Source organism: Lygodium microphyllum, chromosome 9 (genome assembly GCF_053477565.2).
Source record: "Lygodium microphyllum isolate KBCC chromosome 9, Lygodium_microphyllum_v1.1.10, whole genome shotgun sequence".
NCBI lineage: Eukaryota > Viridiplantae > Streptophyta > Polypodiopsida > Schizaeales > Lygodiaceae > Lygodium > Lygodium microphyllum.
The window spans coordinates 153,376,574-153,391,678 of record NC_141143.1 but is presented as its reverse complement, the minus strand read 5'-3'; positions in this window follow the sequence as shown (position 1 = coordinate 153,391,678).

The following is a 15,105-nucleotide window of genomic DNA, read 5'->3' as shown; positions in this document are numbered from 1 at the left end:
GAGGCGTTCAAGTTCAACCAGGCGTTATGTCCATGTCTCCTTCCCTTCCCATCGTTTCTGAAGTGCTATTCTCAGGCTAGGAATGAAGAAATCTACTGGTAGAATTGCCTCATTCCCATAGGTCAACCTAAAGGGAGTCTGGCTGATAGCTGTTTTATAAGCTGTACGGTAAGCCCACAAGGCTGCCATCAGCTTGTTATCCATGTCACTGTGCAAAGCAGAGACTACTTTGGTCAGGCTATTTACAAGGATCCTATTTGTGGATTCTGCCTACCTGTTTGCCTAAGGGTAGTATGGAGAGGATTTTCGATGGATGATTAGAAAGGTGGATAGAAGATGTGCTATCACTTCATTGATGCAGTGCATGCCCTGGTCACTGACTAGTTTGATGAGACAGCCAAATCATGAGATCACCTGCTCCCATAAGAACTTGGCAGTCGTTATAGCATCATTCTTTCGTGTCGCTTTCGCTTCTGCCCATTTCGTTAAGTAGTATGTGGTCACAATGATATATTTGGCGTGCGAATACTATGCCACAGGACTAATGGGTCTTACGAAGTTGATCCCCCATTTTTCGAAGGGTTGTCGTGCAATGATTGGGGTCAACTCCATTTGATCCTTGTAAATCAGGACCTTTGTTCGCTGTCACTTGTCACAGTGCTTGACGAATTGTGCTGCGTCGCAAAAAAGCATGGGCCACCACAGTTGAGAATGCAACACCTTGCGAGCTATTGTGTCTCCACTAAAGTGCCCTCCAGCAATTTTGTTGTGCGTCTTTACAAGCACATCGTGCATCTCATGCTTGCATTAGCATCTACACAACAAGCCATCTTGCCCTAGCCTATATAGTTGGCTTGCTATCAATTGATAGGGTTGGATTTTGAGGATAAGTCGCCTAAGTCGGGCTTTTTCTATCGGTCGCGCAAGCAGTCCGTGCTCCAGCACTTGGACAATGTCACTTGCCCAATATGGCATTAGATCAGTCTTGAATAAATCTCTCTCACTGGAAAGGTTATACAGATGGGCGTCTGGCGATTCGTCGGCAATGCCTTGTCCAACGACCTCTCCCGTGGGGATGCATGACATGAGGTCAACCATGTAATGCTATTTTCCCTTTTGTACAACCACAAAGAAGTCAAATTCTAAAAGTAGAAGGAGCCATTGAGCTATGCGTCATGTAGTGCACGATTTGTTTACAAGATATAGCAAGGCTTGATGGTCCACAAAGAAAGTAAAAGGCGCAGCCAATAGATAATGCCGAAACTTCTTTACAGCAAATACCATGGCTAAACCCTCTCTCTCAGTCGTTGAGTAATTCATTTCTATCTTAGTAAGTTGTATGCTAGCAAAGCTCACTAGATAATCGAGGTTGTGTTTGCCAGGTTGGCACAACACTGCCCCCACGGCGAATTTCAAAGCATCAATATGCATGTAGAAGGTAATGGTCCAATCTGGGGCTTGTGAAATCGGTGCAGTAGTCAAAGCCTTTTTCAATTTCTCATACGCTCGTTGGCATACTTCAATCCACTCGAAGATAATCAACAGCTTGTACAAAGATATGGCAATCAATGCATAGTTCAGCACAAATCGTCAATAGTATCCCGTATGGCCTAAGAAGCATAGAAACCCCTTATAGTTGATTGGGGGCGGAAGATCAACAATAACCCTAACTTTCAAGGAGTCAGTGACAATGCCGTTCTTCGACACCACATGCCCTAGGATGCATCCATGTTTCACCCAAAACTAGCACTTTAAGGGGTTCAAGGAGAGATGATATAGGCGACACCGCTCAAAGATTGCTTGGAGTTTGTCTAAGTATTCTCTCCAGGTCGAGTGAACATACAATTTATCCACGAAGACGTCCAATTCCTTGCAAAGCATGTCTTTAAATATGATGCACATGAGGCATTGAAAGGTGGATGGGGCATTAGTCAACCCGAAGGGCATGACTATGTAAGCAAAGATGCCCCACTCAGTGGCGACGGCAGTCTTATGCATGTTGGCAGGATGCACTTGCACCTGATTGTATCAAGAGAAGCTGTCCAGAAAGTTGTAGGCCTCTTTGCCCGCCACTCTTTCGAGCATGTGCTCAGTGTACGGCAATGGGTAGCTGTCTCTCTTAGTGGCAGCATTCACCTTCTTGTAATTGATGCACACTCTAATCTTTCCATTTTTCTTCATCACTATGTGTTGAGTGTTGAAATGACTTGTTTTTTGGCTGATTTTTGTTGTTTTTGAGAGCTAAATGGTTGATTTTATGAGATGATTGATTGGTTTAGAAGTGGTTTGAGAGTTTTTTGGATGATATTGATTGTGTTTTGGAAGTTCATGATGTTTATCAGTGGAGATATGTGGTTCTGTGATGTTCTGATAGGTTCTCATTGGTTCTGTATACCTTCTGTTTTGGTCTGTTTTGTTCTGATTGCCTTCTGTAAGGAGGGATGGAGTATTGATTGATGAAGATTGAGATATTGTGAAAGCTTATTGAATGGTTTGTGAAAGTTTGGAATGGTTTGAGAATGAGTTATGTGGTTTTGATGACCTTTTGTAACCTTCTGTAGGTCTTCTGTAGAGTCTCTGTTCTATTCTGTTCTGTACTGTAGCTGTTCTGGTACTGTTCTGTAGACTGTTCTGTATGCTTCTGTATGTGTTCTGATGGATGAGAGTGTAGCTTGGGAAAGTTTTCTAGCCTTGGAAAGAGGTGAATACAAGTGCAAAAAAGCTGAAAGAAGTGAAAGAAGTAGCTGCTGAAGACTCAAGTGAAGACTAGAGTGAAGTGACAGTAGTGAGCTATGAAAGGACACTGTAGTGGCTTTGGTGACTCTTCATATCAGACATACCTCTTGGGAGGGGTATCCACGACCTAAGAGGGATTATTGAGAGTGATTTTGAGAGATTTTAGTGAGGATATGATGTATTATTGATGGAGAGAGAGAGAGAGAGAGAGAGTCAGAGATAGCCAATTTTACCAAAACAGAGTGATTGTATATGAGAGATTGAGAGAGAAGACTATGAAGATATTGAAGATGAATACTATGTGATGTATTTCCATTCAAAGATAGTGTATTCCTTTGCTTTCTTTGTTCTATTGATGGATTTTGTGAAGATATTGAAGAATATGGTTGATTCTATCAAATCTGTGGGAGATCTACATGATGCTGTATGAAGATTTGTTGTGCCTGGTGTTCTTTTCTTCATTGTGATCATATGAAACATAATAAACAAGCTTGTTGATGTTACAAGATAGATTTTCTTGCAAGAGAATTTCCTTTTCCCTGGTGTTCCTCTTGGGGCTCCATCTTTTTGGTGCGCAGCCGGGGAAACTTGCCATCAACAAGCACCAGAAGAGGTGGAAAATGAAGGAAATGGCATTGCCAATAAGAGAAGAATTCAATGGATGTTTGTAAAGTTCCTTCTTCCATTGAAGAGTTGGAATTTCTCATAATCAAAGCCACTTTCCACAAGAAGTTCATCCCACAATGGCGGAAACACATCACCATCATGATGCATGCTCTATGTGGTGGACAGTTTCCTCTTCCTGTTGAAGCAGCATAAACTTGCATCTTGGTGGCAAACTGTTTGGGAATAAACTGAAGAGCAGAAACAGAGAGAATGACCATCCATGGAAGATTTGGCATTCATTGAGAAGTTTCCAGACAACATCAAGTGGGAGATTGTGAAGAAGCTTCAGGAGTCTTGGTCTGTAGAGGTTCACAGAGACAAGAAGGAAAAGAGTTGGAATTTGTTTGTGGATGCTCAACAGCAAGAGACGTGGGATGCTTGGTGCACTAATAATCTTCTGTTTGCTCAATTAGCAACCCACTGGAAGTTGGTAGACAGAGTGTTTTTCACAACATACACTGTTGAAACTATCAGAAGCTGGCATTACTATGATGATGGCACCACCACAATGCTCAGATGGATGCATTTTGATACCTTCAGAACCGAATACCTTCCTCTGTGCAGTGGCATGAAAGCAGAATTCAGAAATGTTGAAAAGGAAAAAGTAGAAGAAATGTTGGCAAGACAGTCCTCCAGAGACTGAAGCCTTCTGGTAACCCTCTCTGGAGCACTAACAACATAGTGGAGCCAACCCCCTGATGAATGACGCAATAAAGAGGCAAGCGTTAGAACGAGTCCAGAGGTACGTGAGAAGAGAGAAAGCAAAAATCAAGGCTGAGAACGAGCTCGCAGCAGAAGCCACCTTTGACGCCCTTGCGGAACTCTTTACAGAACTCCCAATGGCACATCAAGCCCTCCTCCTCCTGCTGGAGGTCCACTTCCAAGCCAGATCCATCCTGGAAATATTGATGATGACAGGCCAGCGAATGTAGTTCCATTGCCAGTTTTTAAGGGAGAGTACAATAAAGACCCCGATCTTCATGTAGCAGAGTTTATGGTAGCATGTGTGGCTAACAATGCCAGAACCCCTGAGCATTGGTTGGCAATATTCCCCGCCACTTTCAAGGGTGCGGCATTTCAATGGTATGAGAGACAAGCAGCAGGAACTTTTGGCACATAGGACGACCTGAAGTTGGCCTTCCTCACTAAATTCAGGCGTGAAGGTTTTGAAGAGCGGATGCGAGAGGAATTTATGAACCTAAGTCAGTCCTCTGGAGAAAGAGTAGAAGCTTATGTCTCACGAATGGAATCCATCTTGAAAAGATGGACTAACCATAATCTAGATGATGGCATTCAGAAGGGAGTGTTTCTCAGAGGATTACAACCAGAAGTCCGTAAGTTTGTGGAGCTGCAAAGACCAGCCACCCTGCAAGCTGCAACAGAAGGTGCAAGACTATACGATGAAGTGGAAGCTAGATTGGCAATGAATCCACGAAGAGGAGTCCCACTTCCTCTGATGCTAGGAATGTCCACCAAATGCAGTCCCAGGGACTGTTCCCTACCCTTACCAGCAGATGCCCCCAGTATCACAGTACAGTGCACCAAATCCACAGTGGCCACAATCCATGCCTCAAATGATGGTTCAACCACAACAACAATGGTCCCAACCAATTTCCTCAATGCCAAGTCAGCAGCAACAATGGAATCCTACCAACTGGAGTCAACATCCAACAGTTCAAACAGGAGCTCTGAATCAGAACCAGAACAGAGATTCCTCTGCACCAGCCCAACCTGTTTATGCAGTGATTACAGAAATTCCTCAAAACCCTCATGCCAGTACCTCCAAAGGAGAAAGCTTGAAAGATTACTTATCCAACTCAGTTGCAAGCATAAAAAAGGAGTTGATGGATGTGATTACAAAGCAGCTACAGACGCTGAAAGTGAATACCGCTAGCATATCCAATGTTGCAGGAGCAAGAAGAGATGTGATGCGGTCAAATACTTGGTGTGATAAGTGTCATCAAGCAGGCCATTTAGCCACTGAATGTACACGAAAACCAACCATCCCTGGAGCCTTCTGTTCCTACTGTTTACGGAAGAACCATACAGAGGACATTTGCTCTCTGAAGGAGATGCATGATAGGAGAAGGAAGGAAGAAGACGCAAGATTCAACTTGTTGGAATCCAAAATGACAACACAGGATATTGGACCCAAGCATAGAGAGTTTGGTCCTAATTTCGGACCTAGAAGATTTCCCTCTCAAAGTTACAGAGGAAGACAGTCTGGCGGTGGTCAGAGGACAGAAGTGGAGTGTTATAGATGTGGAGAAAAGGGACACATCTCACCAAATTTTCCAAATCCTAGAAGGTCAGTGGATTACAAGCCCTTATGCAATCGATGCAAAGGAGAAGGCCACACTGCAAAAGACTGTCCAAGCCCAGTCCCAGTGAAAAACAGTGCTACTGATAGTCCGGCCAAGGCCCAAGAGCCTACCTCCAATTTAGTGGAATTGGAGGTTGCTGCCATCACACATGCAAAGAAGACGGAACCACCTATCCAGAAAGAAAATAATCCTCCTGCCAGAACAGTGAAGTTCAATCTTCCACCAGAAGCACAGAACAGAATAGAGCCTGACAGTGCCGTACAGAGCACCATAGTGCCACAGAGAGTCACAGAGACAGTTCCAGAGATAGGACCAGAGGTTCAGGAGATAGAAGAGGAGGAAGTGCCATAAGTGGCAGAAGAAGTCCCCATGATGTCCCTGTTGGAAGAAACAAGGAAAATAAAAATGGGTGTTGCCCCATTCCCTAACCAGTTAGAGAAGCCAGTGGATCCTATTAAGGAATACGATTTGGTTAGAGATCTAGATACCTTTAAACCAAACCTCACATTCCGACAATTATTGATGTTGTCTCCTAGTTGCCGAAAAAGGTTCAAAAGTATATTGACAAGAAGACGTGGTTTAAGGATTGCTCCCTCTACAGCAACAAAGTCCAACAAAGCTTCAAAGCCTGTCAAAGAAGTGGACGTAGCTAACGACTTCCTAGATCCGGGTACTCCAGAGACTGGCGTGTGGATAGAAGGCTGCTTCATTGCAAATGCACTGATTGATGGTGGCTCATCAGTGAACATTTTGACATATGTGACAATGAAGGATCTAGGCCTACAAGGTGTGCAACCAACCCAATGGCTCATCAGTCTGGCGGATCAGAGTAGAATCAAGCCTTTGGGCATTCTCCCATATGTGAAGACTACAGTGGCTAGAAAAGATTATTGGCTAACCTATCTGGTGGTGAAGCCAAACTCTTATGGTATATCCTACCCTTTGTTACTGGGCAGACCATGGCTTTTTGAAGCCAGAGCAAGGACGGATTGGTTCAAAGGAACCTTGACCTTGGGTAGAGGTCCTAATAAAGTGGTGTTGAAGCTATATGGTGCTCAAAAAGGGTATGGATCCACCTCCTTGGAATTATCTTCTGACTCCCCTAATGAGGCTACAGATGGAACATCAGCAGACGAAGATGCTGTCAAACAGATCCTTCCCAAGAAAACAGTGGCACATTCCTTAACAGTGGATACTGTAAGCCGACTTCTAAAAGATGCAAAGCCATTATCAATGGGTGAATACTTCATGCCTGAACCAGGAATGACTTCTGAAACCACTTCTGACAGTGAGATAGAAGCATGGATGTATTGCTCTCCCTGTTACATGGCCATAGCAGAGACAGAGACAGGGACAGAAGCAGAAGCAGAAGCAATTACAGAAGAGGATGGATATGATATGGAAGAAGAAGGTTATGAAAGCGAGATGGAAGAGTCTATTCCACCCGAAGAGGATACATTTGAAGAAGAAGCTCTAGAAGCATCAGAAGCAGACGAGCTCATGCTATGGAACAGAATGACGATGGTACCATTTGGTCTGTTAAATGGATCTTCTTATATGCAAAATCCTTATAAGACATGGGTTAAGAAGAACAAGCCGTCTTTCAGTAGTGGCTCATGCTGTCCTCACCCATCCTTGCCAAAGAAAGATGATGATGATGCACCGTGCCAACAAGCACCAGTCCCATAAACCCAACAGAAATCACAGGGTCCCTGTTATGTGACATTCCTAGATGCGTCATCAGAAGATGAGTCTTCAAGCCAAGAGGTAATTAATCTTGAAACCAAACCCGAAACGGCTCTAATCCCATTTCAACATTATAAAGAGCAACCTAAGTCTTCACCAAAAGAAGAAGTTGGTTCTAGTGGGACATCAGAAGAGGATACCACTCCTTTGAAGGAGTCGGATCTGTACCCAGAAGCAGTCCGTGGGACCTTCATTCGTGAAGTAGAAGGTGAAAGGTAGTTAACCTTTGTGGATGCAGAAGGCACTCAACGCCACTTGAAGGTGGGTAGTAGCCTCCCAGAAGAGGAGTTGTCAACCTTGTACAACTTGTTGAAATAAAATTTGGACGTGTTTGCATGGTCCTACAAAGACCTAAAGGGGATTGATCCCACAATATGTCAACATCATATTGACTTGGAGCCTGATGCCAAGCCAGTACAGCAACGACAGAGGCAAATGAACCAGAATTATTCCACATTGGTGAAAGCAGAGCTGATGAAGCTTCTGGAAGCCGAGTTCATCTAGCCAGTGGCAAATAGTGAATGGGTTTCACCACTCGTGGTTGTACCCAAGAAGAATGGCAAATTGCAAATATGTGTGGATTTTCGAAAGCTCAATTCCAAGACGAAGAAGGATCACTTTCCTATCCCTTTCACAGACCAACTGTTGGACACAGTGGCACGACATGAGCTTTATTCCCTTTTGGATGGATTCAGCGGATACAACCAAGTCCAAATCGCAGAAGAAGACCAATGCAAAACAACCTTCACCACAGAATGGGGGACCTACGCTTACCGAGTGATGCCATTTGGACTCTGCAATGCCCCTGCTACTTTCCAGCGAGTCATGATGGCCGAATTTCAAAATCATCTGCACGACTTTATTGAAGAATATTTGGATGACTTCTTTGTCTATAGTTTGATCTGTGAACACTGGGGACACCTGGAACAATGCTTCGACCGATGCCGGGAGTATGGGATTTCCCTCAACCCCGACAAATGCATCTTTGGGGTCTCTTCTAGAGTTCTGTTGGGCCACATTGTCTCTGCACAAGGGATATCAACAGACCCTGCAAAGATCGAAAAGATCGTAGCTCTGACAGCACCTACCAACCTCAAACAGTTGAGGGGATTCTTAGGCCATGTGGGTTACTACAGAAGGTTCATAGCCCATTTTGCAACAAAGGCAACCTCCTTGCACAAGCTTCTGAGGAAAGATGTAGAGTTTACTTGGAGGGAAGAATGTGACAAAGCCTTCCACACTCTGAAGTAGTGTCTGATTGAGGCACCCATTCTTCAACCTCCTGATTGGACGAAAGAGTTCCATGTACACACTGATGCATCTATTGAAGGCTTAGGCGCAGTTCTCTGCCAAAAGGGTTCCTCTAAGCTGGATCAACCCATCTATTATGCAAGCCGAAAAGTCACTGATAGGGAACGGAACTATACAGTGACAGATCTCGAGTGCTTGGCAATGGTGTTTGCCCTAGAGAAGTTCCGCCACTACCTCCTCTCCACCCACTTTAAGTTTTATGTGGATCATGAGGCCATGTCCTTCCTGATGAACAAATCAGATGTGAAAGGACGAATGATGAGATGGCTCCTTCTATTCCAGGAGTTCGACTTTGAGGTGATTACCAAACCTGGTCGTTCCCATATTCTGGCTGATCATCTGTCGCGTATCCCACAAATTGCAGACAAGGAGCAGGATGATCTAGACCTCCCTGATGCTTCCCTATTCTTAGTAGAAACTGTAACTCCCTGGTATGCAGACATTGCCAATCTGTTGGTAACCCAGCAGTACCCTCCTGGTATTTCTAGTTGGGAAAGGAAGAAGCTCATGCTAGAATCGGCCCCCTACACCTTGCTAGGCGGCGCACTGTACAAGAAAGGCAAAGATGAAGCGCTTCGAAGATGAGTTGCAGGAAATGAGATTGGGATTATTCTGAAGGCTTGCCATGAGGAGCCATGTGGAGGCCACTTTGCAGGAGAAGCTACAGCCAGGAAGACTCTGCTAGCAGGATATTGGTGGCCTACCATTCATAAGGATGCCTATGATTACTGTAAAAGATGTGATGCTTGTCAAAGAAAGGGGAAACCCACAAAGACAAGTGCCATGCCACCGCATCCTATTCTTCCTTTAAAGCCGTTTGAGAAGTGGGGCATCGACTTCGTAGGTCCAATCGATCCTTCCACCAGAAGGAAACAGAACCGATACATCCTCGTATGTACAGATTATGTTACAAAGTGGTGTGAAGCTAAAGCCCTAAAGCGAGACGATGGTAACAGTGTGGCCCTGTTCATGTACGAGAATATCATCACCCGTTTTGGCAGTCCCCTAGAGCTGGTAAGTGACAGAGGCACTCATTTCCTTAACAAAGTCATGGAAGAATTGACAGAGTTGTATAAGATCCGCCATCGCAAGTCCACTCCTTACTACCCCAGAGCCAACGGCCAAGTCGAAGTCACCAATCGCATCCTCTGCTCGATTCTGACAAGAATGATTGCCACACATCGTCGTGATTGGGATGATCGACTTACAGAGGCCCTCTGGGCGTACAGAACCTCCCATAAAGCAGCAACAGGACAGACACCCTTCCACTGGTGTATGGTACAGAAGCTGTTTTCCCTGTTGAACTGGAATTACCCTCTTTGAGAGTGGCTATCAAAGAGCGTTTGGGGGACGATGATTCACTGCAACACCGTCTCTTGTACCTGGAATGTTTGGACGAAATTCGCAGGATGGCTCTACAGTGCATGAAAGCCACACAAGCTCGACGCAAGGCTTACCATGACAGCTTCATCAAGCACAAGGAGTTCAAAGAAGGTGATTTGGTCCTAGCCTATGATTCACGATTTGGCAAGTTTCTTGGCAAGCTCCAACAACGGTGGATGGGCCCCTATAAGGTACTTGCCGTCAACCCTAATGGCTCTGTCCAAGTGCAGACCGTTGATACCTCTGATGATCCCTTTCTGATCAATGGATATCGCCTGAAGAAGTACTTCCCTCCTTGGGGATCTTGACAATTACGGTCACTTGATCCTTTCCCTCGTTGGCGCAGCACTCTACTTCTTATGATGCTACTTCTGATAGCTATTCTTCAGTCATTCTTGATGAGATGGACGCAACCCTCTGTCCCTTCAACTCCACCTTCCAGCCTTGATCTCTTATCCTCTATTTTCCACCAGGACAGTGGCGAGGTTGGTTCTGATACATGGTCTTTCTACCATTCCCTTGCTCAATTCGAAGAGAAAAAAAAAACCAAAAAAAAGAAAAAAAGAAAAAGAAACATATCGGTCATGGGAGAAAAGGACTTAGGTCCCTGTCATGCCGACCTATTCTTCGAGAAAAGGTGGAAACACCCTCGGGAATAGGGGAAAACAAAGAAAAAAAGAAAGAAAGAAAAAAAAAAACAAGATTAGAGAAAAAATTTGTTATGAGAGAAAAGGAAGCGATTCCCTGTCATAGCAGGCCCCGTTCCAAGAAAAGGTGATAAACACCCTTGGGCGTGAAGCTAGCTGTGGAAAAGGTGGCAACACCCAGCAGTCCAGAGAGTGGATTCATTAATTGATATCCCCAAGATCCAATTCCGAAGCTGCCTCCCTTGGTACGCTGTGTCCTGGGTCTCTCTGCAGAGCATCTCCCTGTCCTCTCGCAGACGACATGTCCTATCTAACACAACATTCGATTTGATGGCTACCTCCCTGGGTACACCTCTTCAACAACTGACGACACGATCTTCATCGACAAACAATCGAGTGACGTGAGCTTTCATCCTAACCGGATGGGGAAGTGAGTATGGGTTGCCCTCTGTAACTATCAACAACGAGTGAGACAGAGGGTGGGCCGAGAGACCAGTCTTTTTCCTTCAAACCAAATGAGAGGTGAGTAGTATGACTGAAGTGTTGCACGCATAGGATGGGCCTCTCAATGCACAAAGCACAATTTGTTCTGTGCACTGCACCATAAGGCTCCCTGGCCTTCCTTCTCGCACCGTATGCCGGCACAGGGCGGGATGCACAGTTACACCATCAAATGCGCACAAGGCATACAACCTTTGCACACGTGACTATGAGGATTACATCAATGGGTTTCAGGAAAAGGCTACCCTCCTGTAGCTATCAACAACGAGTGAGACAGAGGGTGGGCTGAGTGTGATTGAAGTTTCTTCAATCAATTACCAAGAGGTGAGATTGAGGGACGTTACGACACTTGGAGTCAGGTATGTTCCCGTTTCCTTATGCACCCACGGGATGGGTCTTTACCGTCATTACAAGACACGTCACCCTGTTCTATACACTACACTGTAAGGCTCCCTTGCCTTCCTCCTTGCACTTATGCCAGACGGGTTGGACGCACTAATGCACCATCAGCTGTGCACCCTGGCATACTTCCTCTGCACCATTCCCCTGTTGATTTCTAAACCGGGTATGAGATATGGGGTTCAATCCTTATTCCTCGAGTGATATTAGTCATGGGGCGAGTGACAGTTCTTTCATTTCATTTGAGTGATTGTGAGTTGAGTGTCATATCCCTCATCATCGACAAATTTCCTGCGATTCCTTCCATTAGCTACCTCCCTGGGTACTGCTGCATGGTCCCTGCCATGACAGACGTGTGCCGAGAAGATGCCTTGGTACCTCCAGCAACCGACAATGACACCGGATGTGCCATCGACAATCAACCGTGATCCTCCACAACATGGGTCAAGTTTTTCTAACCCTACAACTTTGGTTTCTTAGTGACGTTCATGTTTTAAGTGTGGGGATGATAGTGGATGACCTGTGGCGTGGTCCTAGGTCCCTGTTGCTCGGTTAACCCTATCCATTAAGGTCTTAAGTGTGGGGACGCGTCTTTGCACGTCTACATTGCATACCCTTCTGCATATGCCTCAACCTGCTCATGCATGTATGCCATGACTTGCTGTTACCCTGATGGGGTCCCTTCCCACCCGACCGTTCATTTTCCATTCACCCTTGGGGCTGTTCCCTTGCAGTCTTCCTTCATTCCCTGCTTTTGAGGTCCTGCCATGTGAATGCACCCTACGTTCACCGAAGTCCAAATCCAACCTTATAGCCTTGTTCCTCTCTTTGAACTAACCATTTTTTCTTTTTTACCTACCCCTGTTCCGGTGCACGGTTTTTGAGTTATTCATTTTTGAAGCATTTTGCGCAAATTAGCCGGTTTTCCATATGAATGCGCTTTTCTTGCTTCGGAACCATGATCTGATGTCATAGCCTTACCAACCACTTTCCCCTTGACATTTTCCCTTTTTACTCCGCGTCATTCCGATACACGGTTTGTCCAATATTAATTTTCCGATTTTTTACAACTTTTTAATGCGTCCTTTTGACATTTTTCCATGTGAACCTGCCCTGTTTGCATCGAAATTCCAATTCGATTCGACAGCCATGTCCTTTGTGCCTTCCCCCACATTTTTCCTTTTTCCTCCCCCCTCTTTCGACTTCCATATTTTTACTTATTAATTTTTCAATGAGCTTTCGGGCGTATTTTTGGTGTCTTTTGCATGTGAACCCCTCCTACTTCCACCGAAACTGCGGTTTAACATGACAACTTTGTGGTACTCCTTCTTGCGGACATTTTTCCTTCTTACTGCATGTCATTTCGGCGCACGGTTTGTCTGATATTAATTTTCGATTCCATTTTCAGGTTTATTTTTGGGTTTTTCCCACGTGAACGCATTGTCAGGCACATCTTTTTGCACGGTTTTCCTTTTTCGGGTTTATTTTTGGGTTTATTTTTGGGTTTTGATGTGATAGCATTGTCAGGCACATCTTTTTGCACGGTTTTCCTTTTTCCTGCACCTCATTTTGATGCACGGATCTCCCGATATTAAATTTTAATTGCATTTTTTGGTTCGTTTTTTGTGTTTTTTGCACGTGACCGCCCTTTACCCCTCCCGGAACCTCCGTCATATATTTTCCCTGTCGTTCACCTGTTGTCCTGCCCACTTTTTGTTTTAACGCTATTTCGTTTTGACGTTCGAATTCGGAGTTATTAAATTTTCTTTATTTTTATGAGTATTTACGCACTCCGTCCCGCGCGTGAATGCGCCCTTTTTCAATTTTACGCGTCTTAACACGCCCCGGTCGCATCCGCGTGCCTCGTCCCCGTATCCGCACGCCCTTTCCCTCCCGTCACCGCAAATTTTTTTACCCCTGCCCCGCGCATGCGCGCGGGACAGAGGCGTCTCACCTTTCTTTTTTAATTAATTAATTAATTAATTTTTTAAATTTTTTTAAAACCACACCCCTCCCCCCAACGGACACCCTCTCCACCCCCGACTCTCAACTACCCTCCCCCCCTCTCTCTCTCTCTTCTTCTTCCTCTCCCCTCTTTCTCTCTTCCCGATTCCACCCTCTGCTCCCTTCCTCCCTTCTTCCTCCTTCCTCCTCCCAACCTCCCTTCTTCCCCTTCCTCCTTCCTCCTCCCAACCTCCCTCCTTCTCCCTCGCCTCCCCTCCTTCTCCCACGCCTCCCCTTCTTCTCCCACACGCCCGCCTCCCCTTCTTCTTCCGCACTTCCACCTCCCTTCCTTTTCCCATGCTGCCTCCTACTCTCCACGCCCGGTCTCGCCGCCGCCCTGCAGGTCCCGTCGCCGCCACGCTGCTGCCAAGTCGCCGCCGTCGCCTCGACTGGTCCCATCGCCGCCGCCGTCCGCCAGTCGCCGCTGAAGCCGAGCCGCCGCCCTCGCCGCCGCCTCCTCCCCCTTTCCCTTCCTCCTCCTCCTCCTCCTCCTCCTCCTCCTCCTCCTCCTCCTTACTGTAACTCAGGTTAGTTACACTAACTTAATTCAGTTAATTAACCTTCCTTAGTTAAACTAACCTCACTTAGGTTAGTTAACCTAACCCTAACCCCACCCAACTAACCTCACTTAGGTTAGTTAACCTAACCCTAACCCCCACCCAACTAACCTCACTTAGGTTAGTTAACCTAACCCTAACCCCCACCCAACTAACCTCACTTAGGTTAGTTAACCTAACCCTAACCCCCCCCAAGTCAAACTAACCCACCCTAGGTTAGTCTAACCCAACCTAAGTTGAACTAACCCAACCTAGGTCAACCTAACCCCACTGTAGTTAGTTGAACCCCACCCCCTAGTTACACTAACCCTAGCATAGTTAGACTAACCTCAGTTGAGTTAACCTAACCCTAGCTTAGTTCCACTAACCCCCCTTAGGTCAGTCTCCACCGTCTTGCCTTAACTGACTTATCTGACTTCACCTAGACTAACCTAGTTCCATTTGACTAACCTGACTTGAATTAGTCTGACTTACATGATTTACACAGACTACCCAGACTTAGTTGACTTAATTTGACCTTACTTACCAGACTAAGCTGATTTTTCTGATTTAACTGATTTAATTAATTTATAAATTAATTTCCACCTCATAAAATTTCAAAAAAATTTCTAAAAATTCACTTTACTTTTTGCCAATTTTTGGAAATTTGTCAGCTGGAAATTTTCATCCCTCAAAATTTTTGAAAATTCAATATTTTCCAATTTATCCCAAAATGACCAACCAATGTAAAAAATTCATTTAAAATTAGTAAAAAATTCTTTTAAAAATCTAATTTTTTTTAAAAAAATTCCACCCACCCCCCTTGACCTTTTTCCCTTCATTTTTCACTTT